This window comes from Crinia signifera, chromosome 2, assembly GCF_055691185.1.
Source record: "Crinia signifera chromosome 2, ASM5569118v1, whole genome shotgun sequence".
Taxonomy (NCBI): domain Eukaryota; kingdom Metazoa; phylum Chordata; class Amphibia; order Anura; family Myobatrachidae; genus Crinia; species Crinia signifera.
In genome coordinates, this window is record NC_139218.1 from 236,523,752 (window position 1) to 236,537,081 (window position 13,330).

The window sequence follows — 13,330 nt, forward strand, 5'->3', positions numbered from 1 at the left end:
TTGCAAGGACCCTTACCTGGACTACGTCGCCCCGGGACAGGTGAGTATGGTTTCCTTCCACAGCTTCCTCCATGGATTTCGTCGGACTCCGGACGCCATCGCCGACAGCGACGTCGACATGAAGAAGAATGCTGACACAGACCGGACATCAGGACCAGGGCTACCTACGGAAAGAAGATAGGTAAGTATTAGTATGTGTGGGCTTTGTATGTATTAAAGTTTTATTTTAAGTATGTGTCAGTGTGTTTTATTGTACTATTTTTAATACTGTGGCACTACAAGACCCAGCGGGCCCTTTAATGCCCCGCAGGCTGGGACTTGTGGTTCTCCAAGTCCCAGCTTGCGGGGGAGGCTTGCTGGGACTCATAGTGCCCCAGTATTAGACAATAGTTTAATCTTTTTTTTACACCACTATCAGCTCGATGCCCACCGCCCAGGGGCATCGAGGACAGCACCAGGCTTCAGCCTGGTCAGGTAAGTCCTGGAGGGGGGGGACCCCTTTATTGGGGGGGTCCCCACTCCCCCAGGGCCCCTGGCCAGGCTGACTGGTCGGTAGGTCTGAATGCTTTGGCTGGGGGGACTTGTATAAAAAGTCTCCCCCCGGCTGTGGCATTACCCTGCTGGCTGGTTTGGCCTGGGGCTGGTTCTTGAAATACGGGGGACCCCTAGTCATTTTGTCCCCAGTATTTTGGGAACCAGCCCCGGACCTGGAGCCTGGGGCTGGTTGTTAAAAATCGGGGAACGCCTATTTGTCGGGTTCCCTGATTTTTAATTACCGGCCCCGGCTCCATCAGCCTGGTGCTGGTTACAGCTGTGGGGGGGACCCCACGCTGTTTTTTTTTAATATTTATTTATTTTTCTATTTTTTTACACTAAAGCCTGCACGGATCTGACTGATCCGTGCAGGCTTAAAGCAAATACGACAGGGAAAGCAAGGTGTATTTTCCTGTAATATTTGCGTGGGTGTTTCACACCACTTAGCAGCCGTATTATCAGTACGGCTGCTTAGTACATCAGGAACCACCATTCTTTTGAATGGTGATTTCTGTCATATCCTATCGATGGTGTAGACATTCGTATTTGTAAATACAAATACGAATGTTCCATCTTTAGGAATACGAATTGTTAAATTTTCGGGATTGTAAATCCCGAAAATACAATTTCTCCCTACGAATACACCTTTTTTCTACGAATCCATTTTGGTAAATGTCCCCCTTTATATCCACCTGCTCATCATTCTGAACTGATGTCCCACCACTTTGGAAGTCTGATGCTCTATTGACCTGAACAATAGCTCGCTTGCCATTGAGGTTCCCTGAATTTGGTGACCGGGATAACACCTCCAGCGACACCAAGGATTTCCCAATTGACTCCTTCACAAAGGGACAATGCAGGTTATAAATGGGTGCCAGACGCGGTCCCGACAGTCGGGATCCCAACAGTCATTTACCCGACGTCGGGATCCCGACTGTCAAAACTCCAACATGGTTGCCGGACGGCCATTGGCTATTCTCCCTCGTGGGGGTCCACGGCCCCCACAGAGGGAGAATAGAATAGGTGGCGAGCGCAGTGAGCCACCGTGCCTGCAGCGTGGCAAGCGCAGCAAACTTGCAAGGGGCTTTGTTGCGCTCACCATGCTGTCTGAGTCCGAGTAGTCGGGATCCCGACATCGGGCTAATGACTGTCGGGATCCCGACTGTCGGTACCGTATACCACACCCATTATAAACTAACTTTTAGATATCTTTCTATTTGCACTAGGTCAAAAAAATCTGTGATTTTACATTAGTTTATTATATTTTATGAAAAAAGGATAAAAAGATCCACAAAAGATCAAATTGATCAAAAAGGATTTTTCTTGAGGTTTTCAGCACAGCGCTAGACCTTTGGAATCAGTGTAAACTGGATGATTCTTATTTTGCATGAAATAGTGCAGTCCACTCCTCTTCTAAAGATTTGTAAAAAAGCATTTATTTGAAAAAGAAAAAACATGAAAAACACATCTAAAAAGTCACTTTCCTATATAAAAACACAGAAAAAAATCCCAAAAAAGACTTCTTTACATAACACAGTCACTGCATCATAGGGAAACACAGAAAGTTCCTGATGTAGCAAGCCAGATCTTTTCTAGGTGACTAAGCTATGCCAAAAAAAGAAATTTCATGGAAGAAGATGCAATCCCCGGGAAGTCTTATGAACTAGAAACCTTTTCCAAGGCCTGGAGCACGAAATAGAAAAAAGGAGAACACTCTCACCCTTCCGCTGTCGACACACTGGTGGGGTACCTCTCGCCTTGGTATAGGGATGCCATGGATTCACACACTGCCACTGTGCTTGTCCGTGCAGTCCCTTTCCCTCTGGATACCCTCCTCTCAGGAGAGATGTTATACCCAGGGGTTGCTCTGCCACTGCAGCCCCCTGGTTTCTCCTGGCTCACAGTACTTCTGACTTCTCTTTGCGGGGAAAAACAACGTGGGAGCTGGAGAGACTGTCAGCACGTCTCCTGCTCCAAAGCGCAGATCTCAATCAGCTGTAATCAGCTGTGCGCCTCCTGCTCTCGCCCTGTCTGATAGTCAGCTTCTTACAACGGGTGGGTGGTCTACTGCGGGACTGTCCATGCGCTTGTTATCACAAAGTCCTCCAAGCGCCGCTCAGGTCTCCGCATATAAGTGCTCCCTCCTTTCCTCCTGCAAACTCCCTCTCTCCTTATCTGTGAGTACAGTGATCTGCTACACTCCAGGCTGCTGCCGCCAATGCGTTTTCTCCCTCTACGGGTCTTTGTCAAGATCTGGCGTGCTACCTCAGGAACATTGGGTGACATTCTGTGGGATGAGATTATTAGACTTTTGCGAGTTTTTTCGCAAAAACGGCCGAAATCGCATTTTTTTCCATTTTCGCATATTTAATGAGCTGCGAAAATGTGAAAAAAGTGCGATTTTGGCCAACAAGTTGGACACACTGGAAATGCGATGGCTGCTTTTCGCAGCACATCGCATCCAGATGTTTTCACATGAAAAAGTATACAAATCGCATATTTAATGGTATGCGATTTGTATAAAGTGTGTCTATAATTCGCCCAAAAATCAGACCAGTTTCTGATGGGCGAATTAGCCAGAACCCTGCACAGATCGCAATGATCTGTGCAGGGTTCTGGTGTAAAAATAAGTTGAAACAGTTAAAATAAAATAAAAAACCAGCGCGGGGTCCCCCGCCAGAGCATAACCAGCCCCGGGCTCATTGAGCCGGTGCTGGTGACATAAAATCAGGGTCCCCGACAAATAGGGGTCCCCTTGATTTAATGAAACCAGCACCAGGCTCAAGGTCCGGCGCTGGTTCCCGAAATACGGGGGACAAAATGACTAGGGGTCCCCCGTATTTTAAGAACCAGCACCAGACTCAACCAGCCAGCAGGGTAATGCCACAGCCGGGGGACACTTATTATATAAGGTCCCGCGGCCAAAGCATTATCCCCGTGGCTGCTCAGCATGGGCAGGGGTCCTGGGGAAGTGGGGACCCCCCCAATGAAGGGGTCCCCCCCTCCAGGACTTACCAGCCCATGCTGAAAGTCCGGGGCTGTCCCCGATGCCCCTGGGCGGTGGGCATCGGGCTGATGGAAAGTGTAAAAAAATAGAAGAAAAACTATTGTTTTCTACTGTAGAACTATGAGTCCCAGCAAGCCTACCCCGCATGCTGGGACTTGGAGAACCACAAGTCCCAGCATGCGGGGCATTAAAGGGCCCGCTGGCACTTGTAGTTCTACAGTACAAAAAATAGTCAAATAAAACACACTGACACCCTGAAAAATAAAAGTTTAATACACACATAACACACACACTGATACTTACCTTGAGCCCGTAGGTCGGTCCCTGGATCCGGGGTCCGGGGCTCCTGGACAGAAGAGTCCGGTTCCGGGGCTGGTCCGGGGTCCTGGGCTCCAGGGCTGATGTCTCCGGGGTCCAGGATCCGAAGAAGTCCAAAAGGGGTTCCAAAGGAAGGAAAGAATACTCACCTGGTCCCCGGCGACGACATCGGCATCCTCTCCGGCAGACGCGCTGCTCCCGACTGGTACCCGCTCACGGACTGAAGAGGCGCAGAGATGTTTAATCTTCCGCGCCTCTTCTCCAAATGATTCTATTGGCTCCTGATTGGCCGCTAGGCGGCCAATGAAATCATATAGTATATCTATAGTATATCTATACGTCATCTGTCCATATTTATGGTTAAGATTTAGCCATACATATCAATTACAGTAAATCTATATAGGTGTCCTCCCCCCCCCACCACCAGCACCCCCCACCACCACCACCACCACCTTGTCTGTGGCCCCACGCGCAGTATTATTATCCATCATTTCTATCCCCCTCCGTTTGGGAAACGAATACAGAAGTTTCCAAGGATTGCTGTGAGGGTCTTAAGACTCTTGGTGAATAGGCAAATATATCTAAGCTATATCATATCGTACTGACAATATCCAAGCGCCTTACAGGTTGTTGTTGTTGTTGTTGTTGTTGTTAAATAAATAAGTAGATTCTGATTGGTTGATAAGGGCAACATCACATCTTCAATTTAACTCCAGTCTAAGTAAATAAACCCCAACAGTCCATATGTAAGTATTTCAATAGTTAAGCAAAGATAGTTAAATCAGATTGGCACTACTGAGAGCTCTACTATTTGAATTTTAAGATTCAGGTTAGCACATAAATTGCAGTATGTGTCAAATGTATTAAACCTGGTGAAGTGATAACGTGGAAGGTGATAAAGCAGCAGCAAGTCAGCTCCTGTCATATTCTGTAACCTGACAGTTGGCTGGTGCATTATAACCTTCCACTTTATCACTTCACGAGGCTTAATACATCTGGCCTATTTTTCTTGTATTCCATAATACCAGCTACCTAGGGTGCCAGAATCTCGGAGGGGGGCAACACAAGTCTGCCTGTCACAAAATGAAGGATGCCCATGAGGAAGACATCTTTGTACTAAATGCAGGTGGTGGCTGTGGATCTTCTTAAACACCACCTCCACACTTTCATTGAGGAGCTAGAAAGTGGTTATTTGTGGCATTGTGTGGTTCGGGGAAGTGTTGACTAGAGAAGCCTTACATCGGCCGTGCATAATACTTCCCATTGTTCCATGAAAACGTTTAGTAAATGTTATTATTTATTAATAGTACTAATAGTACTAATACTAATAGTACTAATATGTATACTAATATGTATAGACTTAGCAAATGTGTGCATTTTTAATCAAGTCGTACTAAGTTAGATGTTTGTCACTATTGTTTTGTCATCACAATGGAGACATGATTTGGCACTACTATAATGTACAAACAGTACTGACATTGGAATCAGTGTTTAGATCAGGGGGCAGCTGTTAGCAGCCGCAAACACACAAGTAGCAATGGGCACGTACAGTATGTGAGCAAACCCAATGGAAAAGTTGATCTCAGTGTGATTCCAATTATCAGCCCCCTCCAGCAGATAAAATTGTCAACATATACATACCTAATTAATATTGTAGGATGTTAAATGTAAGTCATTCAATCATATAAAATAGAATTATTTCAAAGGAATATGAGACAATAGGTCTCATGCTGAGATATATATAAAACATGGAAATAGTTACAATCCATGCCCACACAAATCTGTAAGCCTACAAGTGCATGCAAATAAGGTTCTTCCATCTCCATGAACTTGAAGAAATGGTAAGTGTTACACACAGGCCAATAGTTGTAAGGTCATCCTTTTTGTAACTGAGAACTAAGGCAGACCCACACATTGAATACACCTATTGTTGGAAATGTTGTGTGTGCAGGTGTTGATATTACAGATTTACATATGTACACACCAGCACATGACTCAAACTATGAACAACCATAACCTGTGATGTTTGTTTAATGATCAATAATAGGTACAGCCATATTTATGTTTACACACTGGTTGTCATGGAGCAGAGCTTTAGTGTAGTGCGGTGTCATACAGATCATCAACCGGTTAGTGTATGAACAGTGTAGTGTAGGTGGTGCACCTACACTGTAATCGGTACTTGTTTCCTAGCAGGGCGCCCAGTACGCTAAATGCTTACTGGGATATTCTCCGTAGTGAAATCGGATCGTATTGCATCGCATGCCGCGGTATAATAGCATGTGATGCATGCGATGCGATGTCCATATAAAGTGCACAGGAGTGCTTATACAATGAAATATCTAATCCGATCTCAGTCCACCAAATACGATGCGATGCGATATTTCATTGTACAAGCCCCCATGTGATGGGTGTTTACAATTGTAATCACCTATGCCATCATTTTGAGTCAACCCCAGTATCAACGCCACCCAGAGTGGCAAGCGCCCCTGCGAGGGGCGGTGGAACACGTCCTCCGACCTTCTTATACGCTCACTATCCACGTCGACGTGGAGTTGATGTTATATAGTGTGGCAAGCGCAGCGAGCCACTGAGCTCGAAGCGTGGTGAGCACAATGAGCACTGCGATGGGAAGCGGAATACATGTAAAGTAATCCGTGTCTCCTCGTGGGGCTCGCTGCGCTTGCCACGCTTTGGGCTCGGTGGTTCGCTGTGCTCACCACACTATATAAAGTTGACTCCACGCCGACGTGGATAGTGGGGGTATGAAACGGTCGGAGGACGTGTTCCGTCGCCCCTCGCCATGCTTCGGGGTGGTGTTGATACTGGTGGGGTTTTAGGAACAGATTCTACTTTCCATCTATGGGAGTCATGGAATCCCAAGAGGGAGAGTAGCACCTGTAAATTGGGATCTGGCTGTCGGCCAGTTTATCAGTCGGGGTTCCGGGGAGTGAAATTGCATCGCATTCATTGCACGGCAAAAACGTACCATGCGATGTGATTTCACTACATTTGCGTACGTAAGAAATCTGGGCGCCCTGCTAGGAAACAAGTACCCTGTAATCTTTGTGGATTACAGTAATTGCCAGTCTCTCTGGAGCCAAGTAGAAGATGTGTCTTCCACTGTGATGCTCTCACACAGACTACACAATAAAGTTTAAGATGGCACCTGCACATGGTCAGTAGAGACATTGGTGGCCATCTTGGAATTGGACATTATTTGTCCTTGGTGGATAGGAAGACTAAAGTCTGTGCACAAACAAAAATACTAAGATCGGGAAATCAATACTGAAATTGAAGGTTGTGAAGCCAGAACGCGGGAATCTGGCATTAGATTCTTGCGAGACACTGAGTCTATAAAAGCTCGGCGTCCTGAGAATTCGGTGCCATTTCTCAGTCACACTTCCAGCTGTGCACAGCTCATCTTGTGGCGGGTCTGGGTGTTGTGCAGGCTACAGGGGTGTTGAACTTGTCATCATTAGTGTGCAGAGGGGTGTTGTGCAGAGGGGTGCAGTGCAGTCAGTTCAGAGGGGTGCTGTGCAGTGCAGACAGAGGGGTGTTGTGCAGTGCAGACTGCATACTTCAGAAGGGCTTGTGCTGTGCAGACTCAGAGGGGTGTTGTGCAGTGCAGAGGGGTGATGTGCAGTGCAGACTAGAGGGGTTTGTGCAGTGCAGAGGGGTGTTGTGCAGTGCAGAGGGGTTTTTGCTGTGCAGAGGGGTTTGTGGCAGTGCAGTGCAGACTCAGAGAAGAGGGGTTTGTGCAGTCCAGAGGGGTTTGTGCTACAGTATATACTTAATTATATTGTAGTAATTGTACTGGTCATGTGTTAGGCAGGCTTTCAGTCAGTGTAGTGTGGTACAGTAGTACACAGGCAGACTGTCAGTCAGCTTTTAATTGTGGTGTGTGGTCACTGTGGTGTGCTGCACTGCAATCAAATACAACATATAATACTGTCAGAAGCAGAACAAGTTCAGTGTGTGATTGTTCTGCCTCCACGGTCCACACAGTGTTATACAAAAAAAATACAATATAAAAATACATTTTGCTGTTCTTTATTTTTTGGTGTATACTGCACCCCAATAGTATACACCACAAGTTCTGTGTGTGACTGTTTTGTATCCACACAGCATTATACAAGCTGCGCATTAAAAATAACTCCGACCTGGGGTAATGACCATGGTTCGGAGCTGGGACTTCAGCTATACATACCGTTTTCACACTGCCGGATGGTCCCTATATGCCATATGGTCCCTTATGTAAATACAATGCATTTAAACCAAGTGGTTTTTTTTCTTTACATTCTGCAGGAATAATTGGTCTTGAGCTGGGTTCAATTTAATGTATACCATTAATTTTCTATGATAAAATCCTCTAAGAAAATTGCCCTAACTGTATTCTTTTTCAGAATAATTTATATTGGGTCATTGTTTATTATTGTTATTCTATATGTGTTTTTATTATTTTTTATAAATATTCTCAAAGTTAATAAATTTTATATGAATTTTGAATAATTCTACAGATGTGTGGCACTCTCTTTTGAGTCAGTTATATTTAAGCACATACGTGTACAAGAGTAATTTTTTTTTACTACTTAATCATCCAGTACAATGCATTTTGTCTGTGGACTTCTTCAAGGGGTGGAAGGCTCTTGTGTGACTGCCTAACTCCTGCTAATAAATTTAACATACTCCACAATAAACTATATTGTTGGATGGAGTTCTGGACCTTTATGATATTTAACCTGTTGGACATTGTTGTAACTGTAAAGGTCCTTTGATTGCCACCTGCTATTTTCATCTAATATATAGATTATATTTTATATATATATCACTCCTCCAATCAATATTCCCGGCTCTCTACACTGACCTTCCCTTACTGCTCCCTACACTCAGCCTCACTTGCTGCTCCTTATACCCTTCCTCACTGCTCCCTCTACACCCACTTTTCCTACTCCCTATAGCAATCCATACTCCAATCCCAAAATCCCTGGATTTGAAAAACAGTACAGGATTGGCCTCCCTTTACAGAACCTTTGTCAAGACTCTCCTCAGGACCATCTTTACATAACCAGCACATGGACAGGTAAACACTATAATAAAAACTGAGTAGTTCTATATATCAGTTTTACTACAGTTCAGGTATAATTAATCAACAATTAACAACAGACTTGTTCCTGGGAATATGTGCTTAGAGCTTAAAAAAAAGAGATTTACATAGGCCTGTATGAGAATCGCATGGTACCCCTCTACCATTGTTAGGTAGAAGTCATGAAAATAAGGGATGCAGGCTAAAGAAACACTTTACACCGAGTATATGCAGCCACATAAATACATGCAGGCATGCTCTTTGTAGCAGCATAAGCAAGATACATAGATACATATAGCAGCTAGATTATATTAAACATATAAAGGTCAAGTATAAGAAGTGGCAGATTTGTCATTGTTTTTGTAAGAGAATTAACTCTTTTGTTGCTGGAACAACTCGTCACAGAGCTTGAAAAATAATATTTAGTAAAATGTGATGAGGCCACAAGCCTGACTCGGTCTTCTTCAATATAATGTAATATGTTATGCTCCCTGCAGATACCTAGTTAAAAAAAAAATTAAAGAAGTACATGAATTTTATGGAACACTTACAGGTGACTAGCGGTGGAGATGGCGACATTCAGAATAACTACCGATGCTGGCATCATGATGCAGGGAATCCCAATAGGGGACAGGCAAATGTACTTACCTTATGCTTGCCCTCCTCAGAATAACTGCACTAATTCCGTTCTCCGGCTGTTCTGGGTAACAGGATCCAGCGTCTCCAAGTCCTGCTCTGCAGAGATCTGGTCCGTGACCAGTGGGGAAACAACTGACGCCAGTGAGGGGTGTGTCAGCAGCGTGTCAACGCATACACCCCAGCAGGTACTACTCAGGTGCCAGCGTTTGGGCCTGAGGGAACCGCGGTTCTAAACACGTAGTAGGAGTCTGGTGGTGGCAGCGATATCCCCGCCCACTGAGTAGTGGGTGGAGTCAGTAACAGGCAGTCACCGACAGTAACAGGGAATACCCTATTGGCCAGGTCCCGTGAGACCAGAAACCGCCATCTGTGGACCTGAAGGGCGAAGCGAGAGTGTAAGGGCAGGCGTCCAGTCACACTATTATTAAAACCTTTTTTTCTGTTCCATGCCAAGACAAGCTGCGCTTATATCAGGGGTTCCCAAACTTTTTTGATTCTTGGCACCCTAGAGCATCAAAATATTTTCATGGCATCCCTAGGCCAAATGCTTCTTATGGAGAAATTCAGAAAAAAAATATTCAATTAAGTGCAGTGTGTGTATATGTCTCAGTTATCTGGTGAGGGACAGGATTTGCTTCTGTTTGTCCACATATATTATGATTGGCAGCCACTAGCACTGGTTTTGCCTGGTACATTGACCATAAATAATATGAATTGATACTGGTCCACCAACCCAAGGCACCCCTGCAAGTGTCCTGATGCACCCTAGGGTGCCTAAGCACACAGTTTGGGAACCACTGGCTTATGTGATTCATTGAGTTGTGTTGAACGCTTGCAATATTTTATTGTACACAATCCATGACAATAGTAAAGTCCATTCAGCATGTCCTCCTACCCCCTATCACATCTGTGATAATACATGTGTGTGTGTATATATCAGAGGCAAACGCAGGATTTTCAGAAGGGGGTTTCCAGAGGGGCAACAAAGGGGTTTTGTCAATCTCACTGGAAGGTATGAATTATTACGCTTGTAGGACCCCTTTATTAAAGTAAAGGACAATGTTTACTATGGGGTCTGCTGCCTTTGGACAATAGGTATAACACAATTGCAAAGAGGAAAGAGAGATTGTCACGTGTAAGGCGCACCTGGCGAAAAAAAGAGTTTATAAAATATAACTTTTATTTCTTTTTTTTTTTCTTTAAGAACTGTGACATATAAAACACATATAAGGGTAAGACAAGGTAAGTATAAAAAGGGGATTAGCCCCGCGTAGTGGATCCCCTCTATCCCCAATTTATCTTTTGTAATTGGTGTGTGCTTTGTGTCAGATGGGGTTAGCGCATTTACAATTGACAATAATTCCTTTATTTGAATATTAACAGGGCGAATAAGTGATTTTGCTGTTTCCAGCTAAATGGCACAGTAAGGCAGATGTATACACCTCGAGTAATCAGCTATTTTATTTGCTGTGGGTTTCCACTAACATTCACTTCTGCTTAGGTGCCAACAGTATTAATTATTTATTGGGTGTCACTGTATATGAATATCACACAGGGAACATTTATTAATTTATGTGGTGTTTGCCCCTGAAATCATCGGCTCTTTATATCGCAGGGGGTTATCCACTAGATGTAGCCTGTGTGCATACAATACTGGACACACTGATCTGTGCCACAATGTGCAGGGGTGGCACAAGGGAATGTCTCCAATAGCGCTGACCCCTGTGGTGCCATGTCCACCGCCGGCTTCTCCCTCGGTGGTGGGAGAGAGCCGCGCTGGACGCCACGTGCACTGGCGCCTCAGTGTCAGTGTAGTCTGTCCGCCGGCTTCTCCCTGAAGTGCTGGAGAGAGCCGTGCCGGACACTGACTACACGTGCGCCCGTGTAGTAGAAAGGTGTCGGGTCTGTTGTGGTATCACTAGCAGTAGGTGCTACCGTGATCCACGCCCGGTCACCAATCTATCGCCTCTGTCTCACAGAGCGCTGCCTATCTGTTTGACATATCAAAATACATTCAGTGGGGAGGGGAAAGGGGGGATTTGACACACTACGTGTGTTTGGTCAATGCGCGTGTCGCCACCAGCTTCATCAGAACAAACCTGGTCAACCCCCGGAAGTCCTTCTTATACCTGCACACCTCATGAATATTCATAAATTCAGGTGTGGGGGCGTGTCCGCCTATTCTTTGGTTACACATTTATTATTGCCTTGCATATATTTTTGTTTTGTTTCTGTTTCTAGAGTCGGACAACCTGTTATCCTCTTATTTCTTTACTCATACCGAGTTATTTATATGTATCAATTTGAGGAAAATATGATGAATGATATATCCAGTCTGATATTGTTACAGAGTGGAGTGTTTCTGTGTTGCATGAGGAAACTAAGTAGGACTTGATAATATACGCTGATTCTTATGAAAGGTGACTTGAGGGTTAAAACAGTATTATGTCTAACACTGATATATGGTAGTGTCCTCCTAGGATTCTCAAAGTAGGCATTCTTAAATTCAGCAAGGTAGAATGGAGATTTCTGTTACCATTTTCCTCCTAAGGAGGAGAAGCGATATCGCTTAATCTTGGTTCTCAAATATAGGCCCTTATTCTGGTTGGTGCGGATATGTCCGCGTGCGTTCGTTCCGCCGATGTTTTGTGTTTGCGCATGTGCAGAGGCATATCTGCGCATGTGCGAAAGGGACATACGTCCAAATTCCGCATGAATTGTTTACACTACGAACAGGGGGAGGAGAGGGGCGTGAAGGGCTGTTTGGCCTCATTAACATATGCATACGCCCCGCGTTTCATGGGCGTTCCCATGAAACCGCTGGGCGTACGTATGGTAATGCGGCCGTGACGCACGTGTAGGGGGCGGACATATGACATTGCCGGATGTCAGCTGCCCGCCCAGATCCCTGCTTTTGCACGGAGAAATGCCTGAGTAATATAAGCTCGTGGGAGCTGCCTGACCACTTGGTCCTGCATTCGATGGTCTGCGACCATTGAATGATGGGGGAGGTTCCCAGAGATGGAGGAGGTGTATACATGAGAAATCCACTCGTGCTCCGTGCGGTCAGCGGCTTACCGCATTCGGACGGAGTGAGCGAACCGTACGGAAGGCGGGGTTTAGGACGCACGGTCCTGGCCGCATATTCGGTTCCGGCCGCACAGACCAGAATAAGGCCCATAGCGAGATTGTTTTTCTTCAGAGTGGCTCCGCAAAGAGAGGAATTTTTTTTTTGTTATAATGGACAAAATGATTGTAATCATTATGCTGATATCAAGACTCAGTGTAACTGTTTTCTGCAGACTTCTTTTGTTTTATTTTATTCAGTTTCCAATCGTCTACTTAGAACTGCCATTTACCGTGTACTGTTAGTTTTAACTTTTCTAGGCATTATTGTTGTCACTGGGAGGGTTTTACTTGGAGATATTTCATTCAAGGAGTACGGGTAATTCATGCAAAAATATGAGAATACCTTTATTCTTTTCAACAGTGTTGATTACCATCAAACTGCATTTAACGTTGTGATCTATTATATCACCGCAAAGAAAAAAAGGGGGGCGTGAAGGAAAGAAAAGAAAAATGGGATTTACATCGATTGAATCGGAATTAAAAGGGGGGCACCTCATGGTATCACCCTGGAAGCGATCTTACTAGTTATCGTGTAATAATCTTTTTTGGTGCATTGTGAAAATTAGTGTATAACTGAATGGTGGTCCTGTCCGTGGCGACTGTGATGGTGGTTATAG